Consider the following 12,201-nt stretch of genomic DNA (forward strand, 5'->3'; position numbering starts at 1 on the left):
CAGCCACATACCTATGGGAGGTATCTGCTCAATAAATCACAAAATGGAAATGTGACTTATGTTTTATACCTGGGAAATAGATGTCAAGAGAATAGAACCTGCTTCCTCAAGCTGCATGGGAGGGCCAGCAGGTGAACTTGACTCTTAGTTCACTGTTTTTACTCCATGAGCAGGATCTACCTTGGCCCGTGACCACTCCTAGAGCAGGAGCTGTGCTCACCAAACTCTGCTTAGAATGGAGCTCTCTGAGGGCAGTGCTGAGAACGACAGATGTGGATTCCGGTGCAGGCTTCATTCTGCCTCCTTCTTTATTTCTCACCTACTTTCTTTCAAGTTTAAAGTTGAACAATTTCTAAAGTCAACAAATAACAAACATGCTCAGAGCTGGAAGAGCCTCAGAGTCATTTATCCTTTTATCTGGCAAACACTGGCTGAGCTAGGTCTTGTGAGGCCCTAGTCTAGAAAGACTAGGTCCAGACTGAGTCTATTGAGGGAAATGGACATGGAGACGGGAGGAGAGTAAGGGGATGGAGATTCCTCCAGGGATTAGGACTGGGGCCCTGGGGCTTCGCCTCACTCCAACCAACCAGGGGAGCCAAGAAGTGTGTCCTGAGGAGGTGGGGCCTGGGCCAGGCTGGAGGCTGAGACTTGGGATCTGGGTATTGGATGGAGGGAGCTAGCACAGGGAAACTCCCCTGTCCCCCAGGACATAGCTGCAGGCCAGGCAGGGAGATAAGAAAGGGCCAGTGGGGCAGGTGAGCTTAGGAGCAGTCACGGGAGCTGTTCTTTTCTGGGGAGGTGGGGCAGGAAGATGAAGCAGGGAGGATGGAAGGATGCAGGGAGGATGGAAGGACGCAGGGAGGATGGGAGAATGCAGGGAGGATGGAAGGACGCAGGGAGGATGGAAGGACGCAGGGAGGATGGAAGGACGCAGGAGGATGGAAGGACTCAGGAGGATGGAAGGACGCAGGAGGATGGGAGGACGCAGGGAGGATGGGAGGACGCAGGGAGGTTGGGAGGACGCAGCAGGATGGAAGGACGCAGGAGGATGGAAGGACGCAGGGAGGATGGAAGGACGCAGGGAGGATGGAAGGATGCAGGGAGGATGGAAGGATGCAGGAGGATGGAAGGATGCAGGAGGATGGGAGAGCGCAGGGAGGATGGGAGAGCGCAGGGAGGATGGGAGAGCGCAGGGAGGATGGGAGGACGCAGGGAGGATGGAAGGACGCAGGGTGGATGGGAGGGCCACATGGGCATCTCATTATGTGCAGAAGCTCATGGTTCTCTTGGATAGGGGGAGGGGAGTGGTGTGGTTAGGCCTTGGCTGTAGAAAGAACATTCTGGTACAGAGGGGAGAATGAGTTTGAGGAAAATGCTGAGAAATGGAGATGATTTGAACCATAATAGCTAGAGATGTTATGGCCCAAATTCGGGTAATGGTAGGAATGGAGAGAATAATTATTTAGGAAGTAAAATCAGCAGGACTTGGGGATAGATTCAGTAACGTGGAGGGGGTAGAAAGCAAGAGTGAATCCCACACTGGAGAGGATGCTGGGAGGGGCCTTCTGAGTAAGCAAACAGGAGAAAGATGCAAGTTTGGTGGAAAGATGATGATTTCATTTCTGCAATTCAAGCTTCAGGTGATAGCAGGTCACCTAGGTGGTGACCTCTAAAAGGGAGCTGGATCTTTGAAGGGGCCTCTCATCCTGAGATGCATTCTGGGAGCCATCAGCAAATGTGTGGAGGTTCCGTCAGTTGACGTTTGAATTATCGCAGGAGAGTGCGGAGGGGCAGGAGAGAGAGCCAAAGACAGACCCTTCCCCATGGAGGGGGCACATGAAAGAAGTAGGAGACTAGAAGACAGCCTAAAACGTGAGAAGAAAGTAAGAGACCATGGAAGCTCGTGCAATCGCCTGTTATCCAGAGGGCTGCAGGCAGCAGCAAGAGCAGGAAAGAGAAGGACTGCAGGCAGGACTGTTTCTGGGACGGGGGCGTGGGTGGAGCACAGTTCAGGTTGCAGGCGACTGAGTCACAAATAAGAGAAGCTGGAGGTGGAGACCAGGAGCGCAGACTTTTGAAGAGGTTTGAACAAAAAGTGGAGGGAGGATGATGAGGGTGATGACTCTGGACGGTTAAAGTTGGTCCAGAGCTGAGCCACCTGAAGAGGAGGGCCTGGAGCTGGAGCGGAAGACCTGTGAGACAGGATCCTGGGAGAGGCTCAGTGAGGGCTGGCTCAGGGGCTGGGAGCTGAGCCCAGGTGAAAGTGATGGAGGCCGGGTGGGCTGGCTGTTCACACACCACAGGGCTTGGAGGGGTGGAGGGTGCTTGGTGACTCTGTTCTCAGCTGATCCGGAGTGAGAGGGGCAGAGATGAGGGTGAGTGTGCGGAGGTCGAGATGGCTTCAGGCATGGGTGGGAGGAGCTGACGGAGGAAAAAGGCCAGGCAGCAGTGCAGGCACTGACACGCACCTTCCCGGGGTGCCGTCCTCACAGCTGCATGATGGGCAGAGAGGCAGAGAAGGGAGATGACAGTGTGGTTGGTGCAAACCTCTGTCCTCAAACTCTCACTAGCAAGGAATAACCATCGCGCAGATAAAAGTGCAGTAGCGGCTCTTCTGCCAGGCTTTATTCTCAATATTTCGCACAATCCCCACGTAAGCTCCATAGGCTGGTGCTGGTAGTGCACCACTTTGCAGATGAAGAAGTGGAGGTGCAGGGAGATCTGGGAGCTTGCCCAAGCCACCAGCATCTAGGTGGAGGAGCCAGGGAGCCACGGCACAAAGGCACACACTCAGGCTGGCCGGCCCCGCAGCCAACGCACCGTGCCGTCGTGCTGCCTTCCTTCACTTTTCTGTTTTAATTTTTAAATTAAATGTTTTTGAGGCAGAATCTTACTCTGTTGCCCATTGAATGCAGTGACTCACTGCAATCTCCCCCTCCCCGGTTCAAGCAATTCTCCTGACTCAGCCTCCCAAGTAGCTGGGATTACAGGTGCGTGCCATCACACCTGGCTAATTTTAGTAGAGACAGGGTTTTACCTTGTTGGCGAGGCTGCTCTCGACCTCCTGACCTCACGTAATTCACTTGCCTCGGCCTCCCAGAGTGCTGCGGTTATAGGTGTGAGCCACCGCGCCCAGCCAGCTTTCTTTCATTTTTTTTTTTTTTTTTTTTTTTTTACTGAACTGGTCTAAATGCCTACTTAGGTCCTCATTCCATCAGGTGGCAGGAGGTTGCCCTCAAATGAGTCAGGCCTTCTTCCTGGACCTCCCTGTGGCTGCCTCTAGCCTCCTTTCCCATGGCAAGGCTGAGTCCCAGGAAACTTGCTGAGGCCCAGGCCCCTTGGGGTCGGCGGGTGTCTGGGGGGGGGGGAATGAGTATGTACTGGTGGGGGGGCCATGGTGTGCTGAGCCATCCTCTACCCCTGCAGGCCCTGGCTGGACCTTCTCGCCCCCGAGTGCAGGGTGGCTGGGTTCTGGCCGTAGAGTTGAGCTCCCCTGCGCCCCTCTTGGCGCTCTGTGAACGCTTACCTCTTTTGCTGCCTTCCCTGAAGTTCTGGAAGCTCCCACCTTGCTGCCTCACCCTGCGCATGGCCACTTCTGCTGCCTGGCCCTTCGCTGAGCTGGGCAAAGGGGCACCGTCTTGCAACCTCCCTGGGATACAGCTGGGAACAGGCCTCTGCTCGCGTCTGTTGTGGATTCTTTCATTATATTTGGGATTTCCAGCAAGATGCTCCCCAAACACCCTTTTAAGTCAGGGTTAAATGAAATGTTTTAGGCAAAGAAAATAGGTGTGTGATCTCTCAGGCCCGCCCTTGGCCTAAATCGGCTGTCCTTGCCACAGGGGAGCCACCGGCTGCTCTTGCCCCCTGCTGCTCCCTGGCTCTGGGAGGCGTGGAAAGGCCCGCAGTCTCTTGCACACTCAGAGGCACAGTGGTCTGAAGACGGCAGCTCAGGCTGCAGAACTTCCAGAGGCCTGAGGTGACAGCTCTGGAGCTGGGCCTCACAGAATTACAGGCGGACCTCAGGGCTCCTGGGAACTGGCCCGACCTGGAGAGCAGGCTGCCATCTCTGCAGTCACAGAGGGGGCCCTGAAGGCCATCAGGGCAGATGCCTGGAGACAGGGTTGGTGGGGGGTGGATAGAACACTACCCAGTGATTGTGAATCCAAGCCTCCACCTTCTTCACAATCGGCAGATGTTCTAGAACGTAGTAGAATCTGGGCCTGATAGGATCTGTCCTGGTTCTGGAATGTTTGAGTTTTCTAGAGAAAGGTATCTCAGTTCAGAGGTGTCACTCAGGGGTGGGTAAATGACTGCAAGAGAAGGCAGGTCCCCTGCTTCCCACCCTGCCTGACAGTGGCGCCCCACAGCCCCCCACCCAGTGTCCCAACTCACCCAGCCAGTGCTCTCTGCAGGGGTTGGAGCTGCAGAGCACCCTGCTTCGGGAGGGGAGGGGCAAGGTCATGACACTGCAGGGCTGGGCCCTTGGGGCCTGACAAGTTCCAAGGACCCACACCTGACGTGCCGACTAGAGCCACTAGGAAGCACAGGGCCCCCTCTGACCCGGCTCCCGTCTTGTCCCCTGTGCAACCAGACTCAGTCCCTTTGCTTATGCCCTTCCCCTTCAAGGAATGCTCCTCTGCTGGGCAAAGCCTAAAAGATGGCAGCCACACAAGACTGCTGAAATGGTAACCCTGGGCTTATGGTGCATTTCATTACTTTTGCTTTACAGGCATAGTCCTACCTTCCTAGCTGTGTTAATAGATCATATTTTAAAGTACAGGTATTGATCGACTTACGACCTATGCAACTTACGACCATTCAACTTTACGACCACAATCGCTAGCCACGACTGCTCCGCGTCTGGCAGCGCAAATGGTGCCCAGCTGGGCGTACGACAGTGCGGACCAGCTTCCGGCAGCACTACCATCTCCGCGTGCACCATTTCAACTGTACATGTAGCCTACTCAACTTACAACCAAATCGTGTTATGACCAGTCTGCCGGTCCCAATCGTGGTCGTAAGTCAAGCACTAGCTGTAACAGAATAGTCACCTGTGAAACCAGCACCCAACCTGAAGGCTGGGCCTTAGTTAGCAAGGGCTGACACCAGCTGTGTGGCCCACCCCGTCCCACTCCCTCCTGCCTTCTCCAAGATGGCCATCGCCGTGAATCCCGTGTGCCTCACTTCCGGGTTTTCCTCTTTCTTTTTTGAGACAGGGTCTTTCTCTGTCCCCCAGGCTGGAGTGCAGTGGCAGGAGCGCAGCTCACGGCAGCCTCGACCTCCCAGGCTCCAGACGTCCTTTTGCTCCAGCCTCCTAAGTAGCCGGGACTGTAGGCACATGCCATCACACCTGGCTAATTTTTGTAGTTTTTGTAGAGACAGGGTTTTGCTATATTGTCCAGGCTGGTCTTGAAATCCTGGGCTCAGGTGATCTGCCTGCCTCGGCCTCCCTAAGTTCTGGGATTCCAGGTGTGAGCCACTGCTCCTGGCCTGTTTTCCTTTCTGTCCTCTCATCTTACCTGTTCCTTGGAGTCCTAAACTGTGTATATTATATTTGGCTTCTCTTTGCCTTCTTCGAGAGGGTGTCATGCCCTGTGTATGCTTTTGGGACTTGTTTTTCTCACTTAGTAGTAAGTTGATAAGCCTTGTGTGTATTGCTAGGGTGGCTATGCTTCCTCTCTTTGGACACTGTCTGATACTCCATGGTGTGAACACATCTGTTCACTGGTTCTTCTGTTAGGGGCATTTGAACAGTCCTGCTGTGAACATTTTTGTGTGAGAGTTTTCTAAAGTGCATACGTACCAGCGGAATTGCTGGGTCATAGTGTACGGGAAGGTCCCCCTGGGGGGTGTTCAGCTGTTTTCCTGAGTGGGTGACTTAATTCCATGGCTGACAAATAGACAACCCAGGCACCTGCCTCTTCCCCAGCACTCAGCACTGTCAGCCTCTTCCATTTGCGCCACTGCAGTGGGGCTCAAGTGGCGTCTGCTGTGTCCTGTTCCATTTCCTGCGCATCTGTGCTCCAAGGACCATTTCACGAACGACCTTGCCTGAGAAGCACTCTGTGACCAGCACACCTGTCACCACTCACGGTTTGATGCTTTCCACCACCCGCCCCGTGGGGTTCTTCACCTCTTACCATCAGGCCATCAGGGGACATTGCGTTTTTTGTCCTAACTCTCCCATCAGGGGCAAGCACCGTGTTGTACATCGTGGATCCTCCAGTCGATGACTGCTGTTTGAATAAGGCGCAATTCTTGTTTACATAGATCAAGGAAGTCACACGCCGTCGAGGGAGGCAGTGGAGCGCCAGAGGCCCTGGGGAGAGGCAGCCGGGTCGAGAGCTCATGAGCAGGTCGAAGCTGGCTAGGTGAGACCCTAATTAGCCACTCTGAAGGCCTCGCTGCGGCAGCTGTTTGGAGGAGTGTGACTTCTCCAGCAGGCAGTCCGGGAGCCAGGCCTCTGGGGGCTGAGCCCTGTCATGGGTCAGCTGACGTTTTGCCCGGAAGGTACAGACTTCGCCTTTGGTCTGGAGGGGATCAAATCACCAGCTCGTGATGAGGCCTGCTCCGGTCACAGAACCATCTTCGCACACAGTGGAAGTTGTTCCAGTGAGTTCCAATATGTGACTACAGGCACACTGCTCCACCCCACATGCTAAGACACCCATGTGCCACGTGCCAGGCCAGACAGGGGCTGCAGTAGCCTGCCAGTGTGGGGTCTGGGGACTTGGGCAGGGGTGCAGGGCACTACTGCTTATTAGAGCCTGCCTGGCGAGGGCTTTGCCTCTCGGAAGCTGGAGGCTGGAGGGAGAGCAGGACTTGGCCAGGAGGCCTGAGCCCCACCCTGCTGCTTGCCCCGGTTAACTGGAGGCTTTTTGTCAAGTGTCTCTCTGTTCCACTGGAGGCCGAGCCAGTCGCCCTTCTGTGGCCCAGGTCCAGAGCATGTGACAGAAAACAGGTGGGGAGGCGGAGAGTGCTGTTCAGATTTTGCTCCCCTAAACCTGCGGTTCTCTGTGAGAGTTGCTGGGCTTCTGCCCCCACCTGTTTCCCGTGTCTCCCTGCAGCCCCGGGAAGCATGAACAAGCATCCCCGTAGCCCTGGACCAGGCCTCTGCTGTTGCTCTAAGCAGCGATCCCTCCCCTTGCGGCAGGTCCGCACATTTTCAAGGTGTGTTCCCATCCAGGATTCCATCTCATCTGCCGCACGCTTGTTTATCACAAGCTTCCTTGTAGGTTCCCTGTTTGTGTTACTTCTCTGGCGTTCATTGCTTGACCTCGGACATGATTCTCCTCCTTGGGCCCATCCTTCTTCCCGTCCTGAGGACGGGCACCTGGCAAGTCAGCCAGCGGGTACTCAGAACATTTTCCGTGCAAAGCGAAGGGACCTCGTGTCCCAACAACGCAGAAGAGGCTGAAGTTATCAGGCACACGGTGGACAGCTGTTCTGTGGTTATCTGCTCTGTCTATTCTGGGCATTCCTGAATGCTTTCATCCATTTAAGGAACATTTACTGCACTGTGGGAGAGGATGCCAAGGATACCAAGAATGCCAAGAGACTGGATGCATGGTCTTACCGTCAACAGGCTTGCAAAGTACCGGGGGAGACTTCTATCCAACCGCTGCGATGCTGGCCATGAAGGGTATGGGTTTGGGGGCTTCTGAGCAAAACGCCTGGGCTTGGCAGGGAGATGGGCCTAGCTCTGCTGCGGGGCAGCAACGTGGCATTGGCCAACCATCCTATCCTTCCGCATCCTTCTCTATAAAGGGCAACACAAGAGCTGTCACATACCACCCACCTGCATGGGTTCAGGTGTTTCTCAGCCATTACCTCAGTGAATTCTCACAAGACACTAAAGCCAGCATTATTTTCATGTCACAGATGGGAAAACTGAAGCCCCAGTAAGCAGGTGGCTTGCCCTGTTCACTCAGTAAGTGGCAGCGGACAGAACTCAGTCCAGTAATGTTTGGCTTCTAAACCTGAGTTCTTTCCATTCCTGGATTCTGCCTCACAGGCGTGTTGTGAAGATCGAAAGAGATTTTTAATTCAAAATGTCCAGAACCAAGCCTGGGTCGCAGCAGGGTCCTGCTGAGAAGCAGCTCCTGTGATCCCGGAGGATGCGTCCTCCCTTCACCCATCGCTCCTCCAACGGCACCTCGCACCTCCCGCATGAAACGTGGGGGCTGATTTTCTCCTTGCAGTAATGAGTCCATGCGCCTGCCGTGTGTTTATGGGAAATAGCTCACTGCGTCTTTCATCTCTAAGGACCCATCATGTTTGGCAAGCAAGCTCCCAGATGCAAGGCCAGGTTCTCTCAGCTAAACAAAGGAGAGGAAATTATGCAGGAAATTCTCACAAAGAAAGCAATTACTGTGGCCTGACGTCGATGTGCTACTGGAGCCAACACGGGTCTTTTTGTCTAAATTACCCGAGGGATATATCTGCCTACACCCAGGCGGGCTCGGTTACTTTTCTGATGGGCTCTTTCACCAGGGTGTCCATCCTCCCTCACCCTCCTCCCGCACACCTGGGGCAGCAGGAACATGGGGGGGTCAGGTCTGAGCCGGCTGGGCAGCTTCAGTTCCCCTACAAGGGCACACGGCTGCCTGGGGTAGTGGGGAAATACCTAGAGTCCCTCCTCATCCCCAAGGCTTCTGTGGTTGTGCCAGTGGTGGGGTCTCTTTCTTTTCCTTTCCTCGAGTCTTTTGCCCCCTGCTGTGGTTCCCCTGGCTCTTCTGACCACCCCAGGTGCCCACCTGGCCTGGTGGGCCATTAACTAGTCCCTCTTGGGGAGGATCCCAACCCAGACATTTCAGTAACAATAATGCCGCTTACATCGGCTTTCACACCCAATGTCTCATCTAATCTGCACGACAGCACTGTGAGGCAGGCATTAGCATTGCCATTTTAGATGAAAAAAATGGCAAAGAGAATGGGTTTATCCAGGTCACCAGGCCAGTGAGGGCAGAGCCAGCACAAAATGGGGAGGAAACCCAGAGCTCGGCTTCCTGGCTCCCGGGCTGCTTCTCCCTCCACCGCCATGTCCTAGACTGTGCGAAAAAGCAACCAAGACCTGTGAAAAAGTGAATTTTTAGTGGAGGAATTTCCGGCCCCCATGAGAAGTCATGGGGGCGTTGCTTTTGGATGTGCGAGCCCCTCCAGAAACTTGTTAAATTATTCCTCCCAGGCAGCTGCCTTCTCTCGGGGTGGAGTTGGGTGGGGGCACAGGTCTCATGTCACCTCCTCCCCAAACAAGATACCATCTCCTTGCAGGGCTTTGGAATCTGGGCAGTAATTGGAGATGCAGACAGAAATCCACACGAGCTGGATGCGCGTCCTGACAACAGCACTCTCGTTTGACATCTTCTGGGGTGGAGGTGCTGTGCTGAGATCGAAGCTTGGCAGCTGAAACCTTGATAATTAGAGCCACGGAGCACCTTTCCACAAGGGTTGTAAAGGCTTTTGCAAACATTAATTAATGTCCCCACCCAGTGAAGAAAGAGTAACCTATTTTCCAAGCACATCAAGGGAGGGCCTAGGCAATAATGCAGCGTCCTCACTCCTTACCACATCCTGAGTCAGCCTCCCTTCACTTCCCGCAGTCACCCCGAAGCAGCCCAGGACCCAGCGAGTCCCTCTGCCTTGAGCTGTGCTGTCCAGCTGCTGCTCCCGTCCGCCTTCCACACTCAGGAGAGATTTCAGTCCCAGCTTGCCTTTTTGTATGGAGACCCTGGAGACAAATGTATAGGGTTGGGCTTCTTCTACCCCTACCCTTTTCCTTTATTTATTTATTTAGAGACGGAGTCTCGCTCTGTTGCCCAGGCTGGAGTGCAATGGCATGATCTCAGCTCACTGCAACCTCTGCCTCCCGGGTTCAAGTGATTCTCGTGCCTCAATCTCCTGAGTAGCTGGAACTACAGGCATGTGCCACCAGGCCCAACTAATTTTTGTAGTTTTAGTAGAGATGGAGTTTCACCACGTTGGTCAGGCTGGCCTTGAACTCCTGACTTCAGGTGATCCACCTGCCTCGGCCTCCCAAAGTGCTGGAATTACAGGCTTGAGCCACCGCGCCCGGCCACTTTCCTTTTATTTGTTTCCTTCTGCAGTCACTGGTGGGGAATTTACCCAATCCAGTCACCTGGGTGCTGGAAATGAGAAGGCTTGGCGATGTAGTAAGATTCATGTGGTTTCACTGCTAAATGAATTTCTCCTGGTCATTGTGTCTCTAAGAGAATGATCTTTTCTATGTCCCTTACCCTCAGTCTCCTCCAGAGCTGAAGACTCTAAAATGGTGACAAATGCACTTTGTAAACTGTAAAGTGTCACACAGGTGTCAGCTTCAATGACTATCCCCTGCTTTTAGCAGAATTACTTCTCAATTCTTTCTACTGTGTACCCGTGGAATTGCAGGGTGGTTTAAGACACCATAAAACAGTACACTAGAGTAAAAGAAAGAGATATGGAATGACAATGCCAAAGGTAAAATATTTTAGAAAGCAGCTGCCTGTGTGGGGCAGTGACTCGCTGCCTGGAGGGCTTCTTGTGACCTTCCTGTATTTAGGCTTTCCGGACGTGTCATTTGTTCACTCCTTCTACAAGTGTCTGTGGAGTGTTCTGAGGGCTGGGCTGAGTCAAGGCAGAGTGGTCAGACCCAGAACACACCTCTCAGCCTCAGTAGACAGAGTCCAGGAGTTACCTGTGGTCAATGTTACATTGGGGGTGGGAGTAGGGGGAGACAGGCGCTGTCTCCCTATTTCCTAAATTAGTGGATCTCCCTCCCGGGGCGTTTCCACCTCGCTCCAGTGAGTTTAAATGTGCTGAAAGCTCAGGCCCGGCCTCTAATCTTCAGGTCCTGATGATTTTCAACAATAAGCTGAAAGGCTCTTTCAGATTCCAGTCTCTTCGTGAGAAAAAAGCCAAAGCTAAACAATCCCTACAGTGGCAAGCCGGGCCCCTTCCGTCCCCCAGCGGCCTGCTGGGCCGTTCACCTCTGCTTTCAGACATCTAGTTCCGAGGCACACGCGACGCTCTGCACGCTCCAGCTTGGCTCCCTCAGGCCTGAACGCCCCACACCCACAAGGCAAAGGAGGGCAAGCTCTTCTCCTTCTCAGTACCGCCCACCATTAGAGATCCGAGCTGCTCCGCCCTCTTCCCTCACCCGGAATCCCTTTCTGCCCTGTTTCAAAGCCTCCTGCCTTCGGACCTCATCAGGCAGCCACCTGTCCCCCCCCACAACACGTGTGGCTTTGACTTTCACTCACTCCTTGGTCACAGTCCCAGTCTCCATCTGGGCTGAGCTGACCTGGGTGGATGCCTCGCCCAGCCATGTGCCACCTCACGCCTGCCTGCTGGGCAAGTGGTACCAGCTCACACACGTGCACATCTGCCCGCTTCTCTCGTGGTTCTCTCTGCTCAGCACTGGCTGGCTTCCTGGGGGCAGCATCGCTCTCCTTTGCCAGCGCCCAGCCCTGGCTGCTCTCACTGGACAATGGAGAGCAGGCTTGTGCCCTAACCACTGAATTCCACCTTCGTTTCCAACCGGCCGCACTGACTATTCCCAGAAGCTTCCTGGAATGAACCCTGACTGCGTCAAAGGGAGTTTACAAAACAGGGTCAAAGCTTCATACAAACTGGATCTTTCTTGTCATATTCAACCAAAAAACAGAGCCGAGAGGCCAGGGTAAAGCACTGCAGGCACAAAACATTGCCTCAAGGATGCGATTCCCTGCAAGCCTGGGCTCTGGAACTGCGGTTGTAACCTGAAACCAGTTCTGTGTAACAGCCGCTGAAGCAAGCCGCTGAAATCCAACACCGTCACCCACCAACCAGCGTTTGCCAGTGCCCCCAAAACTTGACTAGTGCCAAGGAACTTTCTTTCAAAACAAAACACATTTCTCCTTTTCGTAAAACCTCCAACCTTCTCTGTTCTTTGGACGTACCAAAGACCACTGGCTGTGTGTGTGCGCCAAATTGCAGTTCATGCTTCCCAAATAAAACATGTTAAGCTTAGAGATTTATCTCTAGTTTTTCTGAGATGAAGTCTTGCTCATGTTGCCCAGGCTGGAGTGCAATGACACGATGTTGGCTCACTGCAACCTCTGCCTCCTGGGTTCAAGCGATTCTCCTGCATCAGCCTCCCAAGTAGCTGAGATTACAGGTATCTGACACCATGCCCAGCTAATTTTTTGTATTTTTAGTAGA

This window comes from Sapajus apella, unplaced genomic scaffold (assembly GCF_009761245.1).
Source record: "Sapajus apella isolate SASKATOON/1434 unplaced genomic scaffold, GSC_monkey_1.0 scaffold31, whole genome shotgun sequence".
NCBI classification, from domain to species: domain Eukaryota; kingdom Metazoa; phylum Chordata; class Mammalia; order Primates; family Cebidae; genus Sapajus; species Sapajus apella.